This window comes from Bos taurus, chromosome 5 (assembly GCF_002263795.3).
Source record: "Bos taurus isolate L1 Dominette 01449 registration number 42190680 breed Hereford chromosome 5, ARS-UCD2.0, whole genome shotgun sequence".
Taxonomy (NCBI): domain Eukaryota; kingdom Metazoa; phylum Chordata; class Mammalia; order Artiodactyla; family Bovidae; genus Bos; species Bos taurus.
In genome coordinates, this window is record NC_037332.1 from 38,107,322 (window position 1) to 38,127,248 (window position 19,927).

Here is a 19,927-nt window from a genome sequence, read left to right on the forward strand (position 1 = left end):
TTTTCTTACCCCGGCTCGACTGCCAACTGGAAGAGATATCAAATATTCTTCTCTAGGACATTGGATTGTAATTAAAGGGCTCTTCTGTTCCACTGCTTCTTTTACTTTCTCTGAAGTCCAAAATCAAAACCAGAACTCTAGCATACTTGACATTTCTTTCAGTCTTGTGCATTAATAAAACTTTTTTTTTCTTATTGTTTTGTAAGGAATACATTTAGAAAGGCACAAAGGACTCTTATTTCTTTAAAAGCATAATGTATAAATATGTGACTTTCAGATGCAAAAGTGACTGATCTCTTAAACCTAATGCAAAGTTCTTAATAACTGACTACATACATTAATCACTGAAATTTCTAGGAAAATGGAAATTGCTGATGGAAGACTATGATAAGGATTATAGAGGTGCCTGCTCATACCAAGACAGCTGTCAGCTGTCCCATTAAGAAAGGGTGCGCTCTGTTTCCAGGGCAGGAAATAAGACCACAGTAATATAAAGATACAGATAAAAATTTCTGATTGTATTATTTTTGGAAACATTTTAGTCATTTTCTAATGATAGAATTTGAATATTCAAATAGTTGTACTCTCAGGAGACTATTTAGCATCCATTCAAGCTATCAAAATACCTTATTTTTTTCTTAACTATTTAAATATTATTTTAAGTATGTATCCTTTAGTAAAATTCACAATTTATTTTAAAACCATAAAGTACAACTAATTGCCATGTGTTTTCTTGAAGTTGACATAGTACAGCTACCAGTATCTCACTTTTGAGAAATCAGAGAGAATGAATGGTTAGGTCAAAGCTCTGGTGTCTTATAACAAGAAAAGGAGGGAATTCCCTGGTCATCCAGTGGTTAGGACTCCATTGTCTCACTGCCGAAGGCCAGATTCAATTCCTGGTCAGGGCATTAAGATTTCACAAGCTGCATGGTGTGGCTTTAAAAAAAAGGTGGGGGGCGGGGGGAAGGTGAAAAACTCTTTTAAGTGTAGCATTGCAGTGCATACTCAAATCACAAATGGGTTGCCATTTCCTACTCCAGGCATCTTCCCAACCCAGGGATTGAACCTGTGTCTCTTAAGTCCCCTGCACTGGACACTTTACCATAGACTTTACCACTAGCGCCCCCTGGAAGCCCCATCACAGTCCAGTCAGTTCAGTCACTCAGTCATGTCTGACTGTGTGGCCCCATGGACAGCAGCACGCCAGGCTTCCGTGTCCATCACCGACGAGCCTGCTCAAACTCGTGTCCATCGAGTTGGTGATGCCGTAACAGTAAACACTATAAATTTGTTGTATGAGTGAATCAGTGTGACGGTTAAATGTCTTCTCAAATTACCAAATTGGTATCAAGTCCATTTACTTGGTCCATGTTGCTGGGTCTTGTTTCCTTTGTTCTTTGGTGCATTTATTCAAGAATAGTCTCCCCTCAGGCCCTATGTAACATAAAACATAATTCAGGGGACATATTTGTGTTGAGTGAGGTGCTTTGATTTAGTAACACCCAAGTGGGATATTTATGTTGAGATTTTATAAATATAGGAGTGGTGTGTATATAACGAATATGTATACAAGAATGGAGAAGGACCAAAATAGCTCTTTAGGTGAACTATATGTAGTTTTACCAAACAGTTAATTTAAGAGCGTTCATCCCCAATAAGTATGAGTTAAATCCATGATTTGGGGCATGAAACTTAATGAGTCTTCATAGCAAATGGGATGGAAAACCTACACACCTGCACTTCACGTTGGGGAGAGGCCCCTTTTGAAGGCTGGAGACACCGGAACGTGGGAAACCAGATGCCGGGAGCGCTGGGTTAGTTCTGGGGCCCTGGATCCTGTGTTCAGGAGGGCAGTCCATGTCCAGCCTCACTGAGGAGGGAGCCAGATGTGAAACTGATCAAGGAAATATAGCAATTGGTCAGAGCAGAGATGAGCTAGGCTGGTAAGTTCAATTCAGTTCAGCTGCTCAGTCATGTCTGACTCTGTGACCCCACAGACTGCAGCACTCCAGGCTTGCCTGTCCATCACCAAGTCCCGGAGTTTACCCAACTCATGTCCATCGAGTCGGTGATGCCATCCAACCATCTCATCCTCTGTCATCCCCTTCTTCTCTTGCCTTCAGTCTTTCCCAGCATCAGGGTCTTTTCCAGTAAGTCAGTTCTTTGCATCAGGTGGCCAAAGTATTGGAGCTTCAGCTTCAGCATCAGTCCTTCCAATGAATATTCAGGACTGATTTCCGACTGGTTTGACCTCCTTGTAGTACAAGGGACTCTCAGGAGTCTTCTCCAACACCACAGTTCAAAGCATCAGTTCCTTGGCACTTAGCTTTCTTTGTGGTCCAACTCTCACATCCATACATGACTATGGAAAAAGCCATAGCTTTGACTAGAATGACCTTTGTCGGCAAAGTAATGTCTCTGCTTTTTAATATGCTATCTAGATTGGTCATAACTTTTCATCCAAAGAGCAAGCATCTTTTAATTTCATGGATGCAGTCACCATCTGCAGTGACTTTGGAGCCCAAGAAAATAAAGTCTGTCACTGTTTCCATTGTTTCCCCATCTATTTCCCATGAAGTGATGGGACTAGATGCCATGATCTTAGCTTTTTGAATGTTGAGTTTTAAGTCAGCTTTTTCACTCTCCTCTTCACTTTCATCAAGAGGCTCTTTAGTTCCTTTACCCTTTCTTCCATAAAGGTGGTGTCATCTGCATATCTGAGGTTATTGATATTTCTCCCGGCAGTTTTGATTCCAGCTTGTGCTTCATCCAGCCTGGCATTTTGCATAATGTACTCTGAAGTTAAATAAGCAGGTTGACAATATAGAGCCTTGACGTACTCCTTTCCCAATTTGGAACCAGTCCGTTGTTCCATGTCCAGTTCTAACTAGATGTGTTTCTTGACCTACAAACAGTTTCTCAGGAGGCAGGTAAGGTGGTCTGGTATTCCCATCTCTTTAAGAATTTTTCACAGTTTTTTGTCAAACTGTACTCAATAAATCAGAAGTAGATGTTTTTCTGGAATTCTCTTGCTTTTTCTATGATCCAGCAGATGTTGACAATTTGATATCTGGTTCCTCTGCCTTTTCTAAATCCAGCTTGAACATTTGGAAGTTCTCGGTTCATGTACTATTGAAGCCTAGCTTGGAGAATTTTGAGCATGACTTTGCTAGTGAAAGGTTGTTGAATCACACGAAGACACTGGGATTCTTGGCCCCGAGAGGAGAAGAATTCAATCTGGGGCCAGAGACAAAGCTTGATCGCTCAGAGCTTTTGTGTAATAAAGTTTTATTTAAGTATAAAGGAGATAGAGAAAGCTTCTGACATAGGCATCAGAAGGGGGCAGAAAGAGTACCCACTTGCTAGTGTTAGCAATGAAGTTATATACTCTCCAATGAATCCAAAGAATGTCTGGAGGTTGTAAAGACTTCACCAGACCTACTCCCATAATTTACATTTTAAGATAACAGAATTAGCCAGAAGGTTTAATCCAGTGACTGTCCTCAGGCAGGATACATCCTTGTAAAGACCAGGTCTACTCCCATAATTTATATTTTAAGATTACAGAATTAGCCAGGTTTAATCCAGAGACTATCCTCAGACAGGATACATTATTGTTATATAATCCTAAGGAATGTAGAGAAGAAAAAAAAAAAGTTTGTCCTTTCTTCCTCCTTGAGAATTCTGGACCCCTCTCTCCTTGGGGACCCCTAGACTCCTTATCAACCTGCCTAGGAAATGACTCTCTCACTAGTGTGTGAGATGAGTGCAATTGTGCGGTAGTTTGAATATTCTTTTGCATTGCCTTTCTTTGGGATTGGAATGAAAACTGACCTTTTCTAGTCCTGTGGCCACTGCTGAGTTTTCCAAATTGCTGGCATATTGAGTGCAGCACTTTCACAGCATCATCTTTTAGGTTGGTAAAGGCCAGGAAAATTTTGCAGGGCTCCGTCGCTTGTAGCAGCTGGAGGCATTTTTCCCCTTGGCTCTTTGTGGTGAGTGCCACCCACCACCAACATTCTTTTCTCAATTCCTAGTTTGATTTCTTTCTTTAGCATCTTTATTTCTGGAAACAGACCAGAGTCCACTTAGATTCCCACAGCTCTGATTCTGTGCCTTTCTGCCCATAGCTGCTACTCCTCCCGATGCTGGTCTCTTATCGTCCAGGTCTCCCTGTCTTTTGGCCTCTGCACATTTGAACCTTTCATTATATAGTTCAGTGGAAGATGTTTATGTCTAGACCGAGACTCTTTTTAATCAGGTACTGCTTTTACTCCCTGTGTTCAGTTTGTAGGTAAATTATGATGTGGATATGCTAACCTGTGCTTCCTTCCTTTGCCCTCTGGAGTAGCTGTGAATGCGAAGGCAGAAAGGTACTGTGTCTTGGTAATCAGCATATTCCTGCACCCAGCACCAAGTCTGGTGCACCTCAAGCAGCCCATAACTCTTTATTGACTGCTGACTCTCTTCACCTACATCTCAAAGTTGTGCTTTCCACTTTGTTGGCTGCCTGCTGCCAGGAAGGAGGGGCAGTTTTCCTCCAGCCATCTGAATGTCTCAGTTTTCTCAGTGGTCATGTAATGACCACTTTCTTGCCATTATGGCTAATACTGACCTTATTCTGGCCCTCATTTCTCTCCAGTCTCTTTAGACTCTGATCCATACTAGGTCTTTGTTGGTTGAAAAATCCAGCTCAAAATAGCTTCTCTGAGAAAGAGAACTTGTTGGTTCATTCAGCTAGAAAGTCTAGGAGTAAATCTGCAGTCTTGCTTGTTTCTAGTTTGTTTGAACACTTGTGCTCAGTGGTTCCTAAGGACTCCACTTCTTCATCTCTTGGCATATTTTTCTCCTTACTGGGTTCATTCCCATACAGTATCGTCCAATATGGAAGCAGTATGCACACCAACAACTGTAACTTTACATCTTTCTCATTTAGAAAAGTCCCAGATGGAGCTTATATGCCATCAGTCATATACCATCTCTAAGCCAGAAGCTGGCCAAGGAAATGAAATATTCCAGTTGCCAAGGTGTGAAAGGGTCTTATGCTCGGTCCGAAACTCCAGTACTTTGGCCACCTCATGCAAAGAGTTGACTCATTGGAAAAGACTCTGATGCTGGGAGGGATTGGGGGCAGGAAGAAAAGGGGACAACAGAGGATGAGATGGCCGGATGGCATCACCGACTTGATGGACGTGAGTTTGAGTGAACTCTGGGAAATGGTGATGGACAGGGAGGCCTGACATGCTGCGATTCATGGGGTCGCAAAGAGTCAGACACGACTGAGCAACTGAACTGAACTGAACTGAAAGCCAGGAGTAGTGTCTGTCCTACCAAAACCACTGTAGACTGAGGGGAGGGGAGGGAGAGCTTCCTAAAGAAAATAGTTTTTATAAGAAAAATTCTTTGGAAGGAATGATCCTAAAGCTGAAACTCCAGTACTTTGGCCACCTCATGCAAAGAGTTGACTCATTGGAAAAGACTCTGATGCTGGGAGGGATTGGGGGCAGGAGGAGAAGGGGACTACAGAGGATGAGATGGCTGGATGGCATCACTGACTCGATGAACGTGAGTCTGGGTGAACTCCAGGAGCTGGTGATGAACAGGGAGGCGTGGCGTGCTGCGATTCATGGGGTTGCAAAGAGTCGGACCCGACTGAGCGACTGATCTGATCTGATCTGATCTGATGTCTCAGGAAGACAAAACCTGTAGGTATCTACCATAGTGTGCTGTATATACTTTTCTTTGTCCTTCCTCCATGGTTTAGACGTGAGTGAATTTGGTCTTTTGTGTCCATAAGATAGTTTTATCCTTCTAGGAACAGAAATCTGTTTCTTTTTTTTTTTTTTTCCAGTATACTCTTTCAAAATACTGTGCCTTTGCCCGTAACTCTGGGGGCAGTGGACATCCGGGTACAAAACATGGAAGGAGAGGCAGTTCATCAAAGAGGGTGCTGTGTCCACAGACCCTGCTCTGGGCTTTATAAGTCATGTCACTTCATACAGGTTTAACCTCTCAAGTGCTTAATTGTCCACACCTCACAGGACTGCTGTGAGGAGTCAGTCCCTGATTGTATGCAGAGCTCTTAGCATGGACCTGGCTCATCAAAAATGCTTAATACATTTTATTGCTAATAATCCATCGCTATTTATCTATCAATAATAAAAATGACCATGCTGACACACTGTTACTGGCCCCTCTGCTAGCCTCCCATGAGTTAGGGAAGGGAAGCTTACCTAACCCTAACCCTAACCCTGCCAACTTTGGATTCCTAAATTCACCTGATCCCCCATCCACCGGGGGCCAGGATAGGCACAGCTGCAGGAAGGCACTTCTTCCCACTTTCTCTCTCTCATCCATCAGATCTCAGTATCAATGAATTTGTCCTTCATCATTGGAGAGGCCTTTCTTGACCACCACCCCTTCCTGCTCCAATCCCCAATTATTATTTTCTTTCATAGCACTCTCTTCCTTTATTTTTCTTACCACCATTTTAAATTATTTTTTTATTTTTATGTTTTTGTGTATTTCTCCTAACTGATGTAAGCCCCACTTTAGACAGTAAGTAGGAGCTCAATAAATATTTCTCAGTAAAATAGATTAATGTCAGATGTTTTCTGGAGCTACTTAAGGGTCATAGGAATTTTGTTGAGGATACAATGAGGAATACCAGAGAGCTAGACAGTATGGAGCTAGTGATGGGGAATATTGAGAGAGATGGTTGAAAAGGAATCATAGGCTGGTTTGTCATAAGACCCTTTTGTGGGGAGTCGGGGGTACAGTGATGAAGAGGGTCAGCAGAAAAAGCTGTCTGCTCCATGAAGGTGGATGCCAAGCATGCGACATTCATTTCAGTTTAGTCTCACTTTTTCAAAGTGGATTTTGTCTGTATTTAGCATCTTTGTCAATTTTATATATTCTCTCTCTTTCTTTTTGTGGTGTGATTTGGAGGTACGAGGAGGTGCTGGTCACACTGTCTATATACTGTACAATCCCCTGAGTACTTTGAATGGAAACTTTATAAGTAATGGCTATTTATGATTGTTATCTAGACTTAACAAATGGTTATTTAATAGACAATGAAATAATTCACTCACAGTTATTATAATGTAATTACACATACCACATTTAAGGGGCAAATGTTAGAGTTCATGTTCAAAATATAAGTCCTATTTGTAATGTGAATTATTCTCTATGGACAATAAAATTTGTATTCACTAGTATGAAATACGAAACAAAGGCAAACACAGTTACTTTTCAGGGATCAAATTCTTAGAAATAATTGAATGTCTAAGGTCATCACAGATCTAATCAGTGCTAATTGGAGCATATTAACAGAATCATTTATTTAACTTCAAAACAATACAGGTTTATTTTCAAACATTTAGAAAATACAGAAAAGAAAAATGAAATAAAACATCTATAATCCTGTTTCCTAGAATAGCATTGTAAACATTTTGTCATGTATCTTCCTTTGTTTTTTTCTCCCATTCATGAATTTTTAAAGCATACAATTAGAATCATACTGTACATATGTCATATAATCTGTTTTTAAATTTTCATACATTATTAACTACTTTCTAAATCTAAATATTATCTGTAACTGCACTGTTCAGTACTGTCACCACAGCAGCATGGGCTGTTGAGCACTAAAATTGTGGCTAGTTAGAATTAAAATATCCTGTAACCACAAAAAACTCATCAAATTTCAGAGGCATTACCAAACAAAAAGGGGTAGGGGAGTTCCTCATTATTGATTTTTATATTGATTACCTAATGAAATACTGGGTTAAATAAGATGTATTAATAAAATTAATTTCACTTTTTAAAAAACTTTTTTTTCATGCATCTACTTTTAAAGTTACAGAAATCACTTGTGGTCTTATTTCTGTTGGACAGCAGTGGCTCTATAGCCTCGTTTAATAGTTGCATGGTTTTATACCACACGATTTTGTAATTATTTAACCAATTCTTGATCCCATCATGTTGAATCTTCAAGGTGCTTCTTGTTTTTCAGTATTAAAAATTACTTTGGATACCCTGTATATAAATCTTTTTGCACATCTGTGATTGTTTCCTTAGGATTTACTGATAGAAGTAGAAATCCTGGGAGAACAGAACTTTTTAAATGAGAAATGATATTATAAATAAGTGAAGAAGTAAAAAATAATGCTTTTGCTTCTCACTGTGTTATCATTCTCTTTATAGAGAAAGATACGCTTCTGATTATTAACCATTGCCATTTTGCCTTGAATCTAAAACACCTTGTCAGCTATATTCAAATAAATCAGAATTAGCTATGACTAAGTTGTCTTTGAAAAGTCACCTCTGAATTTTCATGTTTTATGTGAAATGCAAAGGGTTAAGGGTTAGACTCAGCATTATTCTTCTTCCTAAATTAAAACACACACACTTTCTCAGCTGTTGATTGTAGACAATCATGAAATGGAAAAAGTTAACAATATATAGATTTTTAAGCCTCTCTGATTAATATTTGTAAAACTACATGGTGTGAAGGGGGAAGGGGATATGAGCCTAAGAGATCCTTTATCAGAGACCCAGAGTATTTGATCTATCATTGGTGGAAAGGTACCATTATTTAACACTATTTGTTATCCCAATGAATGCCAAGTTGCTTCAATCGTGTTCTGATTCTGCGACCCTATGGATTGTAGCCTGCAAGGCTCCTCTGTTCACGGGATTTTCCAGGCAAGAATACTGAAGTGGGTAGCCATTCCCTTCTCCATGGAGTCTTCCCAAACCAGGGATTGAACCCACATCTCTTATGTCTCCTGCATAAGAAAAGGGTTCTTTACCACTAGTGCCACCTGGGAAGCCTTAACACTATTTATTGTACATTGAAAACAAAGCCTTAGGATATTTAGCAATACGACATATATTCAATGAACACAGTTGTGCTTTTCTTGTAATAGTAAGTGGACAACATACACTGAATTTTTTTCCATCCCGTGGCCAGTAGATCCTCTGTGAAGCCTTCCTTCCTTCCTTAGGATCTTTGCATGTTGTATTTTTTTCTCTAGTGTCTCAGGGATTATTAGGGAAAATGTCAGGAATCCTCAGGAGCTACTGAACTCTTGTTTTGTTTCCCCAGAGGAATAGTAAAGAAAATGCCAATTCAAGAAAGAGAACTTATGCTTGTCTAGGCAAGTTAGCATTATTGAGGATTTATTGGACTAAACAGTGACTTGAATATAATTTCGGGAATGATTCATGGTGTTTCTGAAGTATAAAATAATGACTTTCAGGTTCTCTGTCAGTGTTTCATTTAAAATAATGAATTACATTGTCTACCAACTGAAGAAGCAGAAATAAAAACCCGTAATTTAATCCAGCTTAGCAAATTCTTTCTTTTTCATAAATTTGGAGCTAATGAATTTCAAGATGCAACTCTACCTCCATGAAGCAGAACTCCCAAGCTGGAGTTTTCTCCTTATGAGTGAGAGAAGAAGAAAAGACAGACTTTCATTAGAACAGTATTCAGAACCACAAAAAAAATTTTTTTTTACTTCCTGAAGATAATTTTATATAAGACTCTACTATTTGTACATTTTGAATTGTTACTTAGTTGCTTTGTCTTCCTTCCAGAGGAGGTGATCATCCAAGATAAAGTATTTACATAACTCTTATTTCTAACTTGCAGTGAACACTTTCCATCTTGCCATCTGACTGCAAAAGAGAGGTTCTCCATTTATGTACTTTAAAATGAGTCTTCAGTGAAGACCATCTTTTAGAGACTTCAGTGTCTGCCTCTCATTGAGCATACATGAAAATACACCATGTACTAGCTTGGGATAGTTTTCAATTTTTGATCAGATATATTAGCAAAAGATCTGAAATGACCTGACTTCTCTAAGAGTCACATTTTTATCCTGTGGTGGCATTTTAAATAAAAGGTTAGTATTTTATTTCATAAAAACAAGTAGCAAAGTATAAGTGCTTCATCCTTGACTGGATTGACTCTTGTGTCTCCCAGTTAAGTAGGAAAGCAGCTGCCATTCTGCCCATTAGAAGTATGAAAAATATTTTTAAAGGTCATTCATTTAAATTTCTTTTAACTTGTGTATATAATTAATAGCTTAGTTTAATTCCACATTAAATCTTTGCCATCTGCAGGATTATCATGCAGTGGTGATATAAAAGTCCCACAGGAAGATGTTTAATTAAGTAATTAAGACTACAGAAAATGTTTCCAGAGAAATATTTTGCTTACAAATAAAATCAAAGTAAAATATCTAGTTTTGAAGGACTAGAAATGTTTCCTAATTAAAAAAAAAAAAAAAAGCTGCCATTTTTTTAGTGTAATTTCGTAAATGTTCCCATGTGTTTCTAACCCCAGAGCAGAAAGTCTAAATCTGACATACCCATTCACTTAATTCTGTGCAGAGGGAGAGGGGCTGTCTTCAAGGGAAGTTGCCTTTAGTGGTGGTACTTTAGAGGCAAAGAGCCATCTTTGGGTTTCCACATGAAGATTTTAGATTCTACAAGGACTGTTTTCTGTGAGAGAGAAGAGGCTGTGCAATCCTTTTAAAAAATTAGCACAGCTCATTCACACATCCATCATATGGATTTCACATCCACATTAGGTATATGATTATTATTTCTTGATTTTAATCATGCTCAGTGGATTAAAACAATTTTTTTAGAACAGTTTTAGGTTCACAGTAAAAGTAAAATGAGAGGAAGGTACACAAATTTTCAACATACCTTCTGCCCCCACACATCCGTGGCCTCCCCCACTATCAACATTCCTCACAAGAATGATCCATTAATTGCAAGTGATGAACCTACATTAGCATATCATAATCACCCTAAGCCCATAGTTCACATTACGGTTCATTCTTGGTGTCGTACATTGTGTGGGATATAGCCATACGTCGTTGTCGTATGCAGAGTATTTTCTCTGCCCTAAAGATCTTCTGTGCTCCATCTTCCCCCAGCTCTTGGCAACCGCTCACCTTATTACTGTCTCCAAAGGTTTGTCTTTCCCAGAATGTCATATGGTTGAAATCATACAGTATGTAGACTTTTCTGATTGACTTTTTTAGTAATATTCATTTAGTAATATTCATTTATGTTTCCTCCATATCTGTTAATGGCCCCATGGCTCCTTTCTTTTAGTATTGAATAATATTCCATTATCTGGATGTACCACAGTTTATTTACCCATTTACCTATTGAAGGATATCTTAGTTGCTTTCAAATTTTTGCACTTATGAATAAAGCTGTTATAAACATCCGTGGGCTTTCCTGGTGGCTCAGAGGGTAAAGAGTCTGCCTGCAATGCAGGAGATCCGGTTTGACCACATCCATATTTGTGTAAACATAAGAGGAGAAAGGGAATGACAGAGGATAAGATGGTTGAATGGCATCACCGACTCAATGGACGTGGGTCTGAGCAAAGCAAACTCTGGGAAGCCTGGCATGCTGCAGTCCATAGGGTCACAAAGAGTCAGACGCAACTGAGCGACTGAATAACAACAAGTTTTCAATTCCTTTGGGTAAATTCCAAAAGAAGGTAATTGCTAGATCCTATGGTAAGAGTATGATTAGTTCTATAAGAAACTGCCAAACTGTGTCTCAAAGTGGCTGTGCCATTTTGTATTCCTACCAACAAGGATTGAGCTTTCCTGTTTTCCACATCCTCAGTGGCATTTAATGTTGTTAGTATTCTGAATTTTGGCCATTCTAATAAGTATGTCAGGGGATTTGAGCAACTGTGAGAATATCAAATAGAGTCTCACTGTCATATTCCTAATTATATCAAATCCTGCCTGACTGATAGAATATAAACATTTCCAGCAATTCAAATTCAATAAATTTAATTTTTGCATAATACCTGCAATTTTTAAAATAGTAATATTTTATTATGAAATGGCATTTAAAGATAGATGTAAAACCAGGCTTAAGTGTTATGTCCTTGCCTTTATAAATATGAAGACTTCTTGCAAATGTTTACTTTTTCTCAAAACTGAAAAAGAGTTCTTCTTTTGGTGACCTTTTTAAGTTTTACATAGAAGTGTAGTTGATTAACAATGTTGCATTAGTTTCAGGTCTACGGTAAGGTGACTGACTCAGTTATACATATATATGTAACTTTTCTTTTTCAAATTCTTTTCCCATTTAGGTTATTACAGGATATTGAGCAGCATTCGTTGTGCTACATAGTAGGTCCTTGTCGGTTATCCATTTTAAATACAGCAGTGTGTACAACACGTCAATCTCAGCTTCCCAGGTGGCTCATTGGTAAAGAATCCACCTGCCAAGCAGGAGACGGTTTCAATCCTTGGGTTGGGAAGAGCCCCTCGAGAAGGAAATGGCAGCCCACTCCAGTATTCTTGCCTGGGAAATCCCAAGGACAGAAGAATCTGGTGGGCTACAGTCCTTGGCGTCACAAAAGAGCTGGACACGGTTTAGCAGCTGAACAACAACAACACGCCAATCCCAAACTCCTTACCTGTCCTTCCCCCATCCCTTCTCTCTAGTAACCGTAAGTTCGTGAAGAAGAACTTTGCTTAAATAGAATTTTTTTCTTGCCACAGTGAGACTTTCACACAAATGTAGCTTTCTCATGTAAATTTGAGAACGCTTACACTTCATTTTATTTGTTTAATTGCTTTATGGCAAAAAAAGATAGACAATAACATTTTAGATAGATATTAAAAAATATAGAGTATATATAAATTTTTTTAGTTGTATTTATCCACATATTTACCATGTTTCATATTCTGTTCCTTTTTATAGATCCAGATTTCTTTTCTTACTGTAACTTTATTTATTTTTGGCTGTGCTGAGTCTTCACTGCTGTGCAGGCTTTCCTCTAGTTGTGGAGAGAGAGAGCCACTCCCTCGTTGCAGTGCTCAGGCTTCTCACTGCGGTAGCCTTTTCTGTTGTGGAGTGTGGTTCTAGGAGTGCAGGCTTTAACAGTTGTGGCACAGGAGCTTAGCTGCCCTACAGCATGTGGGATCTTCCCGAATCAGGGATCCAACCCATGTTTCCTGCGATGGCAGGCAGATTCTCTACCACCGAGCCACCAAGGAAGCCTCTAAAATTAATAGATTATATTTATCATCATCATGGAACTTCGGTAGTTATTCTTTCTCAACATCACTACTTCTTGATCATGCCTTACTTATTTTAAGAATTTTCTTTGTTGAATTTTTAACATTTTCATTTCCATTTTATAAATGAGAAAATCAAAACACAAGAGTTAAGAAGATTTGGGTAATTTTGAGACCCAGCCCACTGTTTTATTCACTTCTGCTTATGAAATTCAATGGACGTACCTTTATTAAGTCCCCTCTGCATGCCAGACACCAGCCATGTCTTCATGGGCTTCTAGTAAAGTCTTTTCATGACAAGTTGTCCTGGGCATGAGATGGGCCCTCCTGGAGTGCTTGTTGCCTGCTTAATGAATCTTTAGAGTTGCATCTCCAGTTTGGAAGAAGGAGAGGAGGTGGTTTTCCTTAAGGAAAACAAACCCTTAGATTCTGCGTTTTCCCAATAACCCAATCTAACTTCCTCACTTCTCCTTTCTTAACCATTTAGTCATCTGAATCTGTAGAGATGATGGTGCTGGTCCATGTTTGATGTTGGACACATCATCCTTGACAAGATCATCTCACAATGGCTCCTGTAAAAAGCAGCACCATAAACTGTTGGGTCTACCTGGGAGCTCACCCTCAAATCCAAGCCTTCCTCTCATTCTCTTCCCCACTCATAAGGCACCGTGACTACAGAACAGCTTCCCAGCTGCTCTTTCTGCCTCAGCCTCTGTCTGCATCCCTTAGAGCCATTTTCTACACTGCAGCCACGGCCACTGTTCTACAAGGCAATTCTGATCATGGTCTGGCCCTGCAGAAATATGCCAATGGATCACTCCTCACAAGAGTTCACATGCAAAGCCCTTACAAAGCGGCCCCAGCCCACCCTGCAGACCTCTCTGTCCATGAGTTTGCACTTGCACTCTCTGCCTCTGTACCCCAGAACTTCTCACTGCCCTCTAGACAGGAAAACGCCCGGATTTCTTTGTGGGAGGCATTCATCCCTTGACTGTCCTTTGTGATGGACTTTGGTCCATTGGTGACATTTAACGTCTACTGAGCACCTGTGTCTCAGGCATGGCGCTTTATATGAATTATCACTTTCATTGGTGCTTTTGATGTAGGTGCATTATTGTCCCAGCTTTAGAGAACAGGGAGTGGAGGCCAGGGAGGCAGCTCAGTAGTGAGTGGCAGAGCTGCCATATGAACCAAGTCATGATGATTCTAGAACCTGTATTCTTAACTTCTGTGCCTCACTGTCTTCCAAACATCTCTTCTAAAAAGGATCATAATTGATGTAGGTGAACTTTAAGATAAATATAAAAATTTTGACAGGAATTATTACCAATGATTTTTATTCAATAATTTAACTTTGATCTTTCTTTTATTTTAGGAAAACTTTAAATCTACTATTGGGTTAGTAGGGAAAAAATTAAAAAGGATTACATAACTAAACTTTAGGTGCTAGTCCTTTGTTTTTCTATAATTTGCAGTGTTTCAGAATAACCTTGATTTTCATAATCAAACATTTTATACAAAACAACATTTTGTAGAGCTGCAGTATTATAGATGTACTTGCTGTTTCAAATTACCTGTGTTGCATAGGCCATTTTAATGGAAATAAAATTAGCTTAAGGTTAGGAAGTGCCTTTTATTAGCTCAACGAAGCCATGGTCAATTCAATTAAAGTGTTAAAATATATTTCAGAGGAAAGAATGTTTAGGGTCACAAATTAACTCAACACAGTTGTTCCTTGGCACTTACTGTTTACCTGGAAATGGGTATTGTGTTTGGTACTTTGAAGATAAATGTTATTTACAAAATGCATAGTTAATAAAAACTTGCTTCAGAATGTAGTGGTTGACATCAAAGATCTTTATCCTGATATTTGTGGTTGACAGGGTTTAATTTCATTTAAGTACAGGATAGGAGAGTACTACTGGTTAAGTTTGCACGTAGATAAAAGTTTCAGGTTTATACAAATCACCTGTTTTGACATTGTTTGTAGATGTATTTCCACCTGTGCTAGGTAATGTAACGCCCATATTCTTACACTTTAAAATACCAGCAGCGTTCATATTTATAATTGGAAATTCCTTGAGCCATCTGAGGATGTGAAAGACATGCATGTGAAGCCCATTATTTCTCCCCATCTTTTTTCTTTCCTTTCTTGGTTGTTTGAAGACTCAATAAAGGTGATTAGTATCAATCTATCATTCCAAATAAAGCTGGGAACAGACGCACTTGTGTGAAAAATAGTTTATTGAAATATTTACCCAGTGACTTCTTTGTAAAGTAGCCATTAAAAGACCTAGTTCCCTACGTCTTGTTCACAATTCAAGGGATGCCCCCCCACCAGCTGTGCTAGAGGAAAATTCCGAAAATGGGCGTCTTGATTAACCTTTAAATGCCTACTCCACGTTTCAAAGGGACTTAAAAAAAAATCTTTTTTTTAGAATCACCTTTCAGCTAACATGAACTGCTATGGGACATTGGCAGTCTTTATATCAAGGAGGCTAAAGGGAAAAATTGATGGAGTATCACAAAGCTTGCTTTCTTTATGAGAGAGCACTGAAAATTCCTAGATTCCTTAAGGTCAAATTTATGTAACATATCCACTTTAAAAATAACTTTGCCAGTATCTTGCTTTAAATAAAGATTCTTTTTGTTAATGGAAGAAAACAAAACTTTGCCTGGTCACCAAAGTAATAAAACCTACTTGGTGCAGTGGTGGGCTTCCCATGGCAAAGTGCCACATGGTGTGCTAAGGAAAGGAGCATTGCTGTAGCTAAGACCTAAACCCCACCAGATGGACACTGCTCTCATTTCCAGATATTTAGGGTATTTTTCTTTTTTTTTTTTACTGTTTGCTACATTTATTAAAACAAGATACATTGTCAGATACATATACTTTCTCATGTCGCAATTAGGTGGTAATTCTGTGGACTTGCTGTGGTATAATTTAGAAACCAGGGTTTACTGTACCAAACTGGCAAATCGCAAAGCCAAAATACAGCCTGAATTATCTGAGTAAAACTCAGTAAAACTTATCTACTTTGATCTGGTTCTATTACCAATGGACTGTAGTCATTTAATTCCACGTTATTCTAGTTGTACAGCAAAGCAGAAAATGGCAGTACAAGATAAAAAATCCCTGATTTCACTTGAAATATTTATATAACTAAAACCAAATCAGGTTGTGCTGAGGGTAGTTGTCTCACTCCACTGTTGGTTTATACAGGTAGTATCTTCATAGGAGACATTCTCAGTGCTGGGAGAAATGGAACACCTTGCACGAGGCAGTTTCTTTTGAATTTTGACTGGTTGGTTAATTTCTACTGTTAATCACTTTTAGCTGTATATTCCATTCACAACCATTTTGAAATTGAATTACACTGTGATTTTAAAAGTGTTTCTCTTCATCCATTAATTGTGTAATTATTAAAGAAATATAATGTTCCTCAAAAGAAGGTTTTAAAGGTTTTTTGCCATCACTATTTTGACTTTCGATTATATAATCAACATTTGTATTAATGCAATATGAATTGCCTTGATTAACTCATTTATCCTTCTATCAGTAGAGGTACACATACACTACCCACATCATGATACCACGATACTGCATCTGACTCAAATTGTGCTGCTAAGTCTCGTCAGTCGTGTCCAACTCTGTGCAATCCCATAGATGGCAACCCACCAGGCTCCGCCGTCCCTGGGATTCTCCAGGCAAGAGTACTGGAGTGGGGTGCCATTGCCTTCTCCTCAAATTATGCACGTAGTGAAATTTCTTTGAAGCTTACATTCTGATTTGCAACACCTCTCTGTGGGTATTGTTAACCAGCTGAATTCAGTCAACAATTTGAGGCTCTGCCTAAATTAAACAACTTTTTTTTAAAAGTTAAAAACCTTTTGAATTAAAAGCGTATTGTTAGGTTGTATAGACAACACATAAAATGAAGCCTTAATCAAATTAAAACAGTATAAAGGACTATTTGGCATGGATCTTAGTCACAGTATCTCCTCACTGTGCTAAGCACTTTTCATGCATCATCTCATTTAATCTCCATCACAACTTGATGAAGGAAATTTTACATTTCCATTGTATAGTGGAAGAAAATGAAGTTAAGAGAGCATGAAATGACTTGCCCCCATCTCAAAATGGGAGAGGCGGCAGTCCGATTCAGGGCTATCCTTTGGCAGAGCCCACTGTCTGTTAATATCCTTCTTCGTGTACAGTGTCCACCCTGTGTCCTCCTTGGCCACATGTTAGGTTGGTTATGTTGGAAGAGCATGGTGAGAGGTTTAGTTGCCAGGCTGTACTGGCAACTCTGTTCACTTGTGCAGATTCCATGTCACTCTCTTATTTCCAGGGCTCCACATTCACTATAGATCTGGGAACCCATAGATATATCATTTTTCATTTAAACCCAAACACTTAAGAGGATTAAAGAGTTGCTGTCAATAACTGTACATGGAAAAGAAGCATGAACTAAGATTTTCCAAATCAAAATGGGGCCTGTGGTTCTGGTACATAAGAGCAGCATTGCAGGGTGTGTGTGTGTGTGTGCGTGTGTGTGTGTGTTGTATCAGGAGTGTGGGGAAGCAATGTTGTAGGTTGAAGTACACCATCTCAGGACAAAGAAGATTGAGAAATTCTGGTTTTGAGGAGTATTTCTCAACTATTTTTAAAATTACATGCCTATGCTGTGAAACACAGAGGTCTTCCTTTAATGTTATTTTAATTTGCTAAGTAAACACTGGATTAAAATACTCAAAGCCATGGGTTTGCTTTGTTTTCAAACTGCCCAACTCTCCACTCCTTTTAGCCAATTCAGAGGTGTTTTCTTACCTACCCCATCACTGGTCTAGAATTCTGAAAAGCACTCTTTTGTAAATGGTCATCCAGCTGTGGGTTAATCAAAAGAATAGGCCATTTTACTAAGTGTCAGAATGCTGTTCTGGTGCCATCACGAGCATTGATCAGTATTCACTCACCAAGAGAAGAGGTCAGAGATGATCAGGTACATTAAGCCACAAAAGTCTGAAGTATTCCTGCTCTTTGGTAAAAGTCTAAAGCTAGAGCTAAAAAATTCAGAAAATGCCTATTAATAACACAGTGGAGGGACTTCCCTGGCGGTCCAGTGGTTCAGATTCTGCGTTTCCACTGCAGTGGCCATGGGTTCAATCCCTGGTCAGGGAACTTTGAGCCCTCATGCCACATGGTATAGCTAAAAAACAAAAAACAAACAAAAAAAACAGAATGGAGGTAGTAGTTTAGTTCCCTGAGTGCTATTTAAGAATTGTTCGTGTTGAAGACATTTTTTCAGTATTAAAGATGACAGTGATTACTTCTGAGGGTTGTGTATATGAGAGAGAAATAAGGTAACTATTCTTTTCAACATTTCAGGTCTGACTGACTTTCCTAAATAAAGCAGAGGTTTATCAATTATGATGCCATGGTGCATCTCATGGAAGGCCTGGTATTTAACATGGATTATTTTCATTGCCCACATCTACACCATTGTGCTGTAGGTGCTATTATTGCTCCCATTTTAGAGACTAGGAAATAGAGGCAAAGAGAGGCAGCACAATCAGTGAGTGGCAGAGCTGCCACAGGAACCAAAGCTCCAAGATTATCTCGTTAAAAGTGCATTTTATAGTCTATACGAAGACTGTAGGGATATTATTGCTAGGTTTTGGGGGGAAATATAAGATGTATTTTTCCTTTTTCAACAAGTAGATATTGCCAAATAAGTTTCAGGATCGTTTAACTGGATGCTAATACTGAATACAGTTCAGTTTTAAATAAAAATGGGATTAAAATTCATCTTATAACTTTTACATGAGTGAATTTAGTTGGGCCTTTATTAGAAGACAGATGCAGGACAAATATAGAAAAATTAAGGACCCCTGAAGCTATTTTTAACATTTTAAAATTAACTTGACAGCTGTTGTTTTGTCAGAACTTAAATAACTTTGCTTCATTAAAAAATAAATCCATAACATATGGATTTCAGCATATTGTATATTTATTATTTGTGCTTATTAGGGAAAGGCACATGAGTTGAAAAAAAATGAGACATTCTCCAGGTGTATAAAAAGTTGTTATTAGCAGGCAAGCAATCATAGTGTTAAACAAGATACCTATCCTTGAATGTTTTTGATGCTTTTTATTTAGCTAAATTTTACAATAAGCTTTCTTGCTAATGGAATGAAAGCATTGAATTAGGCTGGGTTTTTAATTCTCTTACTTTTAGAATTATAAACTCACACCTAAAAGAGACATCCTGAGACCTTTTAGTTTCCCCTTCGTGCTCCAGAAATTCTTATCTTTCTGGTGTGCAGAAAGAAACCCATCTATTATGTAGAGAAAAACATCTTTCAGACTCCTAAAGTCCTCACTTTTCTTGTTAAGTGTCCAGTTAAGTATTTAAGGATACATTTGTCTTTTATCAACTGAAATTCCTCTCCTTTGGCTTAAACTCAGACCTCAGGAGCTGCAAGGTGACCTTGAGTTGGGGGAGGAGACAGTGAGGCTGGTATTTGAGGATGACCTTAAAAATAAGCCCATGGAAAAAATGAGATAGGGACCTCTAGTTAAAGATGGTGGATGCACATTTAGCTTTATTCTCTTTCAAAATTTCACTAAGATGACGGTGAATAAATTACTTTTTAAAAGAAAACCCATGAAGATGAGAATGGAAAATAAGAAAATAACATATTTTGGAGGCAGGATTGCAATCACCCTCCATATCCATGAGTTCTGCATCCTTGCATACAGAGGGCTGACGACGAGGGACTTGAGCATCCTTGAATGTTGGTTCTGTGGAGGGGTCCTGGAACCAGTCCCCCATGGACACCAAGGG

General features: G+C 38.7%; 1 protein-coding gene across 3 annotated transcripts in view; it reads left to right on the top strand.

The window, feature by feature from the left end:
* Positions 1-19,927, top strand: part of PRICKLE1 (prickle planar cell polarity protein 1) — a 113,420-nt gene that overhangs the window by 49,075 nt on the left and 44,418 nt on the right. The window lies entirely within an intron of this gene.